The sequence below is a fragment of the Vipera berus genome, assembly GCF_964194415.1.
Source record: "Vipera berus genome assembly, chromosome: 3".
Taxonomy (NCBI): domain Eukaryota; kingdom Metazoa; phylum Chordata; class Lepidosauria; order Squamata; family Viperidae; genus Vipera; species Vipera berus.
The window spans coordinates 167,063,718-167,075,131 of NC_138204.1; positions in this window are offsets into that span (position 1 = coordinate 167,063,718).

Sequence of the window (11,414 nt, forward strand, 5' to 3'; positions counted from 1 at the left end):
GTTCAATCTGCTTAGTAAAATATTTATCCCACAAAGAAAGATGCATTCAGGGCCCGTGAACGAAATATTCAAATTATTATCAAATAAGAATGTAAATTTCTATGGACTGCTATGTAAGGCTAGTATCTGTGAGAGATGATAAAATTTTATGTCATAGAATAAGATTTCAAGTTATAGTTCTAAATGCGAACATTTATCTATTGAAGAATGAAAAATGAATTCATATTTAAATATATTAACAAAACATCACATATCTCCTAAATGCTGAATTTAGTGCAGACCCTCATTTGGCACAGCACAGGACTTCTGAGCTCATGCAATCTACAGTACTCAGCTGCTAAACTAACTGGATTATAGGTTCATATCATCATGCCTGAAACTCTAATCAGGCACTAATGTATTAAGTAAGTTTTCAGCTTCAGTAATACTATGAAAAGATCTCTAGATACCATCTGATGCTTTAAAAACAAGTCAGCTGGAAACTTTCTAAAATACTTTTTATTACTTTTAAAATAATAATAGAAAAATAAAAAACAAAAGGAAACAAAGTACAAAGATAGATACATTATAAAATTACAAAATAAGTGCATAAAATAAGCAAAAAATGCAAGAAATAAAAATGAGGTATAATTACAATTCCATATATAATTATTTAACACAACATTGTGCAAGTATGTGTATATGAATATCATGTTATTTTAACCTACTGTATTTTGTATAAATAAGTCCAATGTTTGATTATACTTATCCATACAATGTCTATTTCCACTTACAGGTAGCAAATATAATCAAGTCTTCAATTAATTGAGTAAATGGGACCATATGTTTATCTTTCCAATGTTGCATTATCAGTCTTTGTTACACAGACAAAATATTTATATTGTTCAGTTGTCAAATTCCACATACTAGGGAGACTCTCTCAATTGCATTTTTTGTAAAGCTGTTGTCAGAATCGAAGAGTATCATAACTATTTACTGAACAAAGAGTTTTTTTTCTATAAATATTTTGCAGATATTTGTGTAGAAATTATTCTTAGAATATAAATTAATCTGGGAATAATTTTTAATCTAAGAGATTCACCTTTTCCTAAATGAAGGTCTATCCAAATCTGAAGAAACCTCTTTATATATTTTATTTACATTAAATATTACTGATTTACATTTTCAGTATACACATATCTAAGCATTTAATAGATTCAGTACAAATATGGAATTGATATGCCTTAAATGGATGGATAACCAAATTTTGCACCTATTGGCATCAACTCTGATTTAGACCAGTTAACAGAATATCCAAATATTTTATTAAAGGCATCTATCATTACTACACTGAAATAATAATGTGAGAAGAATATCATCTGCAAATAAAACATTTTATGTTCAATTAAATTATATACTACTATGTAAATCTCCCTATATTGTCTAATAAAGGTCCCACACAAATTTCAAAAGCAAAGGTGAAAGAGGATAATAAAAAATATGATAAAACTTTATTTTAGATATTATATGGGGAACTCATATAATATCTTGATCCATTTTATAAATCTCAAAGAAAATCCAAACCTATTAAATACAGCAAACATATACTGTCTAAAGATAGCTGGAATATTTGGCATTCTTCTCACAGACCAGGATTCTAAAAGAAACAAATGTATTTCTATGTTAGCATCCTTTATAAGGAATATAGTGCTATACTTAATCTCTTTCCATTCAGTGGTTTGAATGGTTGTCTCAATGCAATACATCATTTTTTGCAGCAAACCTGAAATATAATAGTCCATTTTGGTCTGTAACTTTCTCAACTTTTTGTAGAGTTCAGCTCGGCATTCAATACCATAATTCCAGATATTCTTCTAACTAAACTAAATCCAAGCAGCAAGTGAAAAAGTTAGCAGTAGCAGCACTAGCGGGAGCGGTTTTAATCGGCCCCTTCATTGCCAAGCATCCCCATGGAAGTCAATGGAGGTGCCGCAGCTGGCCTTTCGAGTTGGTGAGTGAATGAGAGCAAGAGAGAAGCATTTTCAAGCAAAGTGTGAGCGAATGACAATGTGAAAGAGGCTTTTTAGAGCAAAATGTGAGTGAATGAGAAGGCAAGAGAGAAGCTTTTGCAAACAAAACGTGAGTGAATGAGAGCGAGAGACAAGCTTTTCCAAGCAAAGGTGAGTGAATGAGAGCAGAGGGGGCAGGGCGGCTGCATGTCTCGCCTTACGCTCCACTCTTCTGTCAAGCCTCTTGTTCTGTGCATGCGCGTGCATGCGCGCCCATTTTTTGCGGCTCCCAGTTTTTCCTTTTGTGAGGGAACTGGTTCTGAGTGGCTTTTTCACTGTTTCAGGTTGCCAACCCCTGCCCTATGCCATCACTCTGCTAAATAACTAATTCTCACAATGCTGTCAAACTATCCGGTAAGGCTGTATTACTATTATTCTTTTCATCTTCCCTTTTACCTATCTCCTAGTCTATTTATGACTGTAACTTTGTTGTTTGTATCTTATGATTTATATTGTTTTATTTAGTATCCTAGTATGATTTATGTTGATTGCTTATTTTAGTATCCTATGACTATCACTAAGTGTTGTATCTTATGATTTATTTTTACCGATGACTATGATCAGGGCTTTTTTTGTCATAGAACGCTCAGAACGGAGTTCCGGCACCTTTTTTGGATGGAACCTTGTAGGGTAGGCAAGGCGGGTTGTATGACATGTGTGAGTTCCGGCACCTTTTTCTTTTACAAAAAAAGCACTGACTATGATCATGATTTATTACTTATTGCTTGTACTTACACTGAGAGCTCATGTATCGGAGACAAATTCCTTGTGTGTCCAATCAAACTTGGCCAATAAAGAATTCTATTCTATTCTATTCTATTCTATTCTATTCTATTCTATTCTATTCTATTCTATTCTATTCTATTCTATTCTATTCTATTCTATTCTATTCTATTCTATTCTATTCTATTCTATTCCATTCTATTAATATAAGGGAGAGGCACCTTTCCTACTAGGAAATTGATCTTTCAAAATAAAAGTTACTGGATAAATTCAGGAAATTTTGATCTATAAATGAATTATCTGCATAGAAAATTTTAATAAGATAATTTGAATATCTGATATAGGATATATCTATTGGCCATTATTTATTGGATTTCTTTGGCATCTGATTCCCTAAAATGTATATATAAATATTATATATAAATAAATAATCTTCAATGGCATGTTGGTCTATAGGTGAAGACACTTGCTTCTCTTTTGGAAGGTGGAGAGTTCAGTCCTAGGCACCAGCAGATGTTTCTCTATCAGAGCTCACAGAGAAATATCTACTGTGAACTCCACATAGGCATTAGGAAGGGCAGACAGTCAGTAAACACTCAGCTCCTTTCAGTTGCCCTGACTCCACCCCAAATAAAGGGATTAAAGAGTCATAAAAAGAAATCATCAATTATTTTAATAATAATAATAATAATAATAATAATAATAATAATAATAATAATAACCTACTGACAATCCAAATTGCTGACTTTTCAACGACAAAATTGAAACTGTTTCACATTTAATATGTGAGTGCAGCAAAATCACGCAAACTGATTACAAAGCTAGACATGACCAAGTTGCTAAACTAATCCACTGGGCATTGTGTAAAAAATACGACTTGCCTGTGTCCAAAAAGTCATGGGAACATAGGGTGGAAAAAGTTGTCGAGAATGAGAGGGTGAAGACCTTGTGGGACTTCCGAATACAGACAGATCGTCATTTGGAACACAACACGCCAGATATCGCAGTTGTAGAGAACCGAAGCATACAGCTGATTGATATCGCTGTAGCAGGAGATGCCAGAGTCGAAGAAAAAGAACTGGAAAAAATTACGAAATACCATGACCTGGCCATTGAAACTGTGCGATTATGGATGCAACGTGTAACAGTGATACCCATTGTCACTGGGAACTATGTCCAAAAACTTTGCAAAATACATCAAGAAATTGCAACTTCCTGCAATAACTCCAGCAAAGCTACAAAAAATTGCGCTACTCAGAACATCTTACATTTTAAGGAGTTACCTTATTGACACCTAGGATGCATTAGTGCCAGTCAATTTGAGTGTTCAGTTGACTGAATTTGATGTTTAATGAATAAAAGTTATATAACAATAACAACAACAACAAACAACAAACAAACAACAACAACAACAACAACAACAACAACAACAACAACAACAATAATAATAATAATAATAATAATAATAATAATAATAATAATAATAATAATCTTCCAAGGAGACTCACTTTCACCACTACTGTTCAACATCGCATTAATTCCAATACTAGATGCAGTATTCCACGTTTGGCCTTACCAAGGCATTGTAAAGTGGGGTTAACACTTCATGTGATCTTGATTCTGTCCCTCTGTTAATGCAGCCTAGCACTGTGTTGGCTTTTTTGGCAGCTGCAGCACACTGCTGGCTCATATTTAAGTGATTGTCCACTACGACTCCAAGATCCCTCTTACAAACAATGGAATATTATTATTTCCTCTTCCATAGATGTCAAATATTTTAATAAATTACTTGTTTTTTTTAAAATGAAACTCAAATGAACTAATTGACAAAAATAGACTTTGTCACAATTATTTTTTAAATTAACAAAGAACTTTTAAATCTCTAAATGTTGTTTATAAATATTGTTATGTATCCTAAAAGTGGGCTCTCTATATGAAAATTGCTTTGTTTCTCTACTTATATAGATTTTTTTAAAATCCCATTTATATCCCGCCCTTCTCCGAAGACTCAGGGCGGCTTACAATCTAAAGCACAATGTGCTTAGCAATAGCCTTCATTCTATGTTTATACCTGCTTATTAGGGCTTTCGGGCCCCCCAAGCGGCATTTTTACAAAGTCGGCTTATTGCCCCCAACAATCTGGGTCCTCATTTTACCTACCTCGGAAGGATAGAAGGCTGAGTCAACCTTGAGCCTGGTGGGATGCGAACCTGCACTAATTGCAGGCAGCTAGATAACTTTCTGGCATCATATTAATACATGTAATTGCGCTCTAAACCTATTGCCTGAGAAAATTGGTTTGCAGTTATTTGATTTTCCCAGGTATGCTAATCACTCACACTTTTTTGACTCTTCTTGGCACAGAGTTCAGTTGAACTGGAAGACAGTGAATTCTAGTCCCACCTTAAGCAGAAAGCTAGTTGGGTGATCTTGGGCCAGTCATTCTTTCTTAGCCATAGTAAGGAGGTAAGGGCAAACCACTTCTGAAAAACCTTACCAAGAAAACTGCAAGGACTTGTCTAGGCAGTCTCCTAGAACACCGGTGCCCTGGAGAAAGGTTTTTCCGTGGATCAGAGGGATGTGGTTTTGTGTACTACCTGCATCCCGTGGATGGGGCTTTACTTGTTTGTGTGGCCCAGTTGCTGGCATGCTGCAGACCGGTGCCAGTCCATGGACCGGGGGTTGGGGACCCCTGTCCTAGAATCAGACATGAGTGAATAGAAGGGGAAAAAATGCCAATATATTCTAAATGCAAAATATATTCATGTCTTTGATGGATTGAGCTGGGAAATATTTCAAAAACAAACAATAAAAATATTTCAGTTATTCTCCATTGGATAGTGTTTGAAATAAGTTAGCTGCATATTTTAATTTCAAATCCAAGTGAAATTCATTTCAGCCACCCATAGCTTTAAACTCTTGGTTTTCTCCCTGTATATGTTTCATTATCAGGCTAGGTAATATCATGGAAGTGACGTTTGTGGGATGTTTATATATAGCAGCCTGTCCTTCTTGCCGGGCATGAGTTTGAGCAGGATGTGTTGATTGGTAGCATTGTTTCTTCTTTGATTGGCATGCTATTGGCTAATGCTTATTGTATGATTAGGTGCTGATTTTTGCTTATCTTGGTTAATAGATTATAATAAGAGGAAATGTGTTTTGGGCTGTTTGTCCTTTATTTGACCTTGTCAATGTTCCTAAATAACATTTATTTCTTTATGTCTGTTGATTGTTAACTTGTCAGACTGTCAAGCTTCTATGAATTCTTTTGCATTCTTAAACCTGGCTTGATCTAAAATGGAAGTAGTTGTGTTCTCATGCCTATTTCATGTTAGATCAGGGGTCCTCAACCCCATGGCTATGGACCAGTACTGGGCTGTAGCATGCCAGTAACCAGTCCGCACAAACAAGGAAAGCCCCATCAACAAAACCATTCCCCCTCCAGTGTGTGGAAAAATCTCTTTCCATGTAACCAATCCCTGGTGCTGAAAATGGACCTCTGTGTTAGATGACAGTTTTGTCATCATCATCATCATCATCATCGTCACCAAAGCCAAGGCCATTGTAAAGTAGCACACACTAACTGAGCGCTTGACTACTAGCACTTTAATAGCACACAAAAGAAGTGACATAAAAAATCCTTGTTCAGATGAGCAGAACTCCAGAAAGCAGTAATATTTTGTCTACAGAACATTTCCCCAAGTAATAGATGCCCACACAACTTCATAAAATAGTGTTTATCAATGCAACCAACCATAGCACAATCACTACAATCCATAAAAAATGATAATCTTTCCATAATTAAAAATATTAAAAATAAGTTAATATTTTTAAAAATATTAAAAATAAAAAAAATTAAAAAGAAGTAAAATAAGCCAACAACAATCCCTTGGCATAACTGTAATTCACAAACCAATAAAATCCTCCAAAACACCACAACCCCAAAGGCTCAGTAGCCAAAGAAGACAAAACATTTACAATATATAATGTCTGGACACATTTACAAACATCAATTCCCAGGTAGAAGATATGAAGAAAACTCATCAGTTTCACAACCCATGAAGAAGTTCAACAACAGTTTGAACTGAAAAGCTATAGTCATTTTATGTTAAGGCAGGCAGAACAATATGCCTAGAAACATGGCAGTCTGACAAATTAGTAATCACCACACTAAAGAAATAAGGCCCATAAGCATTGAATAAATCAAAGAAAGGGTCAGGTAGCTTAGAACAGATCTTTTCAACCAGTGGTACGGGTACCACCTGTGGTACATTGGCACCTGGCAGGTGGTACGTGACCATCCAAGAAAAGCGGGGGAGAGGAATGAGCTGAACCCTGGCAGCACTGCACAAGCCTGAAGGAGAGATGGCTGGAGCTGCAGGGCTGTCAGGGCTCAGTGGAAGCACCAGGATCAGTGCCAGTCTCCAGCTGGAGCTCGGTGCTGATCCTGGCGCTTCGGCTGAGCCCAGAAGAAGCACCGATCAGCTGGAATGTTGCAGCATCTCTAGGGTCTTGTGATTTACATTCAGATGCTTGGCAACTGATTCATATTTATGATGGTCACAGTGTCCCAGAGTCATTTGAAGTGACCAAAACCTGCTGCAACCACCCAGCAAACAGGGTCAATAAAAACCAAACACACCCCCACCCCACCCCCGCTGCCAATTCTCAACAGAAATGCTCACAACAATGAAAACCTCGGACAAGAGGAAGAGCGCCGCTGGGCGGGCAGGCAGGTGTCTTGCTCAACTGGGGCTTGGGGGGCACTTTTTTCAGCGTCATTGTAACTTTGAACAGTCACTGTGAACTGTTGTAAGTTGAGGACTACCTGTACTTCATCTTTTTTTTTTGGTCATCAAGTTTTTGACACCTTGCTAGGCGACTGCAGTGCATGTGATTATATGTAATCTTGTCCAAGTGTATTCTATGACAATTCCCATTTACATCCATTTACATCCCATTTACATCCAAGTACGTGCTGTAAGCAGCTTTTGGAATTGGAAGATAGAATTGCTTTAAACTTCTATTCAGGATTGTGAACCTTATATATTACTTTATTTGCCCAATAAAGGAGTATTTTTCTCTTTTAAATATTCCTTACTGTTATAAGAATAAGTTAATAAACAAAATTATATTTTATAGCAGAAGATTTTTATGAAAAATTCTAAAATAAAAGTTTTAAGAGGTACAGATGTATTTGTGTATACATACTTTTCTAGCAACTTATCCTGGTTAGCATGCATTGTATCAACAATATTACCATTCTTCCTGAGCTTTTATTTGGCTAATAGCATGAAATATTTCCTTTATGGTAATTGATTCTGTCATATTTTTAAAATGCCATAACCATCTTTCAAAGAAAATGTATCTTGTTAAAGGTTCAGTCTAGGGCAGGGGTGTCAATCTCATGACGTCACGTGACGTCAAGCAACGTATCAGAGTTTTTTCCCCATTGCCAGCAATGGAGTGGGCGCGGTTTTGTCGTGACACATCTGGCCCGCAGGCCGGCAGTTTGACACCCCTGGTGTAAGTAGGAAGCATAAAACATAAATTTAAAAAGAGAAAATGGAAGTACAATTAACAAGGAGAGATTTAAAAATTGAGAGGTGCTTTAAATATAAGAATTGACAAATATTTAGGTCAGTGTCTTCTAACATACAGAGATTCCAGCAACCCTACCCAGCATGAACACAGACTTCACACTGTGGGATATGTGAGACTAATGGTGCTAGAGACCAGCAAGAAATAAATGCTAACACAACCTGAAAGAGCAGATGGTAGCTTATTAGAAAGAGTCTTTAAATATATAAGAATAATTTAATAGTTCCCTTGCATGTGTTGATTAGTGGTGATATTCTTGAAAGAAAGTCATTATACACAAGAAGCTGCAAGATGCCATTTTGAAATCAAAGGGGTGGTAGTTATTTGGTCTTTTTTCTTTATAAATAGTGCTTTGCCAGGAAAACCAAAGGGACTAATTTATATATTTAGATATATAAATATCTAAATTTATAATTTATCTGAAACAATGAAAGCTGTTGTTGAATTATAGAAAATCTATAAAATTACATAATGAATTCTACAAGCTTTTTGACAATATAATTAAACCATACTTGGATAACTTTAATAAAACAGGTACAGATTTCTGAATAATACATATTCTATGATATGCCTTCATACAGTTATATAGATATGTTGATTTAATTCTTTTCATAAAATCAACATATCAAAGAATGTTTTGATATCTCATTTTAATGTACAATGTAAGGTTATAATTGAAGCAGAAATTATCCCCAAGTGTTGAGTCATTCATATATGACAAATGTTCCATGGTATTTTTGAGTCCCTTGTACTAAGCAATATTTCATATAAGATGAGACAATAATAGACATTTGGAAGTTGTACACTTTCCCTAGAAGTACATCTCAGGGTTAGGAGCTACATGTTTTGAAGGGATTTTTTTTAACGCTGAATGTATTACTCCCTGACAATAGCCTTCTATTTTATTTTATTATACAGGATTTGTGTTTAACTTGTATGTCACTCTAGGTTTTTATGAGCTGGGCAGCCTATAAATATGATTTCAAAGAAAAAATAAACCAGGTGGGTAGCCTTTAGGATACTGTTTCTATAGAAACAGTAACACAGTGAAGCACCACAACAGCTGACTTCCCATTTTGTATTGGAAAGAACTAAAGCTTAGGGCTAAATCACATGTTTCACATGCAACAAATCCTTGTTTCTATCAGCTCTCCAGAAATAGTTGAAAAAATCAGTAACTGAAAGCACAAATGATTACACTATTTCCTACATTGTACCTAATTCTTTGGTACTTATTTTTCTTTAAATTGTGAAATAATAATAAAAAGTAGAATTTAATAACTTTTGTATGTTTTGGTTAATTATTGCTAAAAATCTTTGGTCATGGCATGCATAGTGATCACCTATGGCTCTCATTTTAGCTTGGTATCACATAAAGGTTTCATAGGTTTACTGTTTCAAACTTGCTCTGACCTAAAGTTTATTTATTGGAACAATGACCAGATATAAAAAATACCAAGTATTATCCATTCCCCCCTCCCCCCCACACACATTTTCCATTGGTATTTGGAAAACCTAAGCCATATCAATGTTTTTTGCCCAAATGGACTGTATTCTTTAATGGTACAAAAGTTTTAGCTCTGGTTTGCATTGGAATAGCCCTGTTATGGCCTGGGAGGTGAAACGCTATCAGGTTTAAGATGAATAGGCAAGATATAAGAAAAGCATTGGGGAAAAGAATGATTAATTTCTGTATAAAAATAGTACCCTAATAATTATGTGAACTATTGTTGATTTTAAGGATATTGAAATAGATGTAAGTAAATTATGGCATTAAAGAAGGCAAGAGTGTGCTGTGAGTCATGCTGACCAGCAAAGTTAGCTACTGATAAAAAAAAATTGGCTTGGTTGCAGTTTATACAGCTATTCTTATCCTATTAATTATATAGAAGAACAATCAAATGTGTATGTTTAAGGTAGAAGACATGTGAGTGTAGACACATGCATGTATGGTAAGTGGAAAACAGAATATAGATGGCATATTTATTATAACTCTAAAATATAGATGGCATATTTATTATAACTCTAAAATAGAACTCTGGATTTATACCATAACCCTAATCTTGTGTGCTTTATTTCCTGTTTTCAGCCTATCTTGAAGGCCATCGAACAGGCAGTAGTCACACCGGACAGCTCATATATTTGTGTAAATTACTAACAGTCTCCCTTAATTCTTTGTTAGTAATTTACACACACACACACACACACACACACACACACACACACACATATATATATATATATATATATATATAATACTATATTATACTATATTATATTATTATTATATATAATACTATATATATATATATATATATATATATATATATATATATATATATATATATATATAACTATATATATATATATATATATAACTATATATATATATATATATATATATATATATATATATATATGTTGAGATAATAATAATAATAATAATAATAATAATAATAATAATAATAATAATAATAATAATAATAATAATAACAACAACAATAATAATAATAATAATAAAAAAGTTGGAAGGGACCTTGGAGGTCATCTAGTCCAATCCCCTGCTCAGGCAGGAAACCCTATAACATTTCCGACAAATGGCTGTCTAGTCTCCTTAAAAACATCCAGTGTTGGAGCATTCATATTTATATCATTGTTTAAATTTGATAGAAAAACATTTCTTCAATAAGATATGAAGATAATGATATGAAGATGATTTGTGAATTATCACCATATATCTCTAATAGTAACAACATTAGATTAAAAGTAGGATTATTGAACCCTTTTTCTTTAAATTCCCAAATAACTACCTAGCATATCTGTTCTGTAATGGAAATGATCACAATTGAACCCCATTTTCTTAAAAGCTGATTTAGCCATGTTTACCTTTTGTGTTTGTCCTTCAGTAATATGGTACCCTAACAATTTTACCATTTTACTTCTACGCCCCACTCAGAATATTCAGTGACTCATTTCTGGAAATCAATACCTGCAGATCAGGTTTGGGCCTACATTTATGCACCTTACTATCTAGCCTTTTTT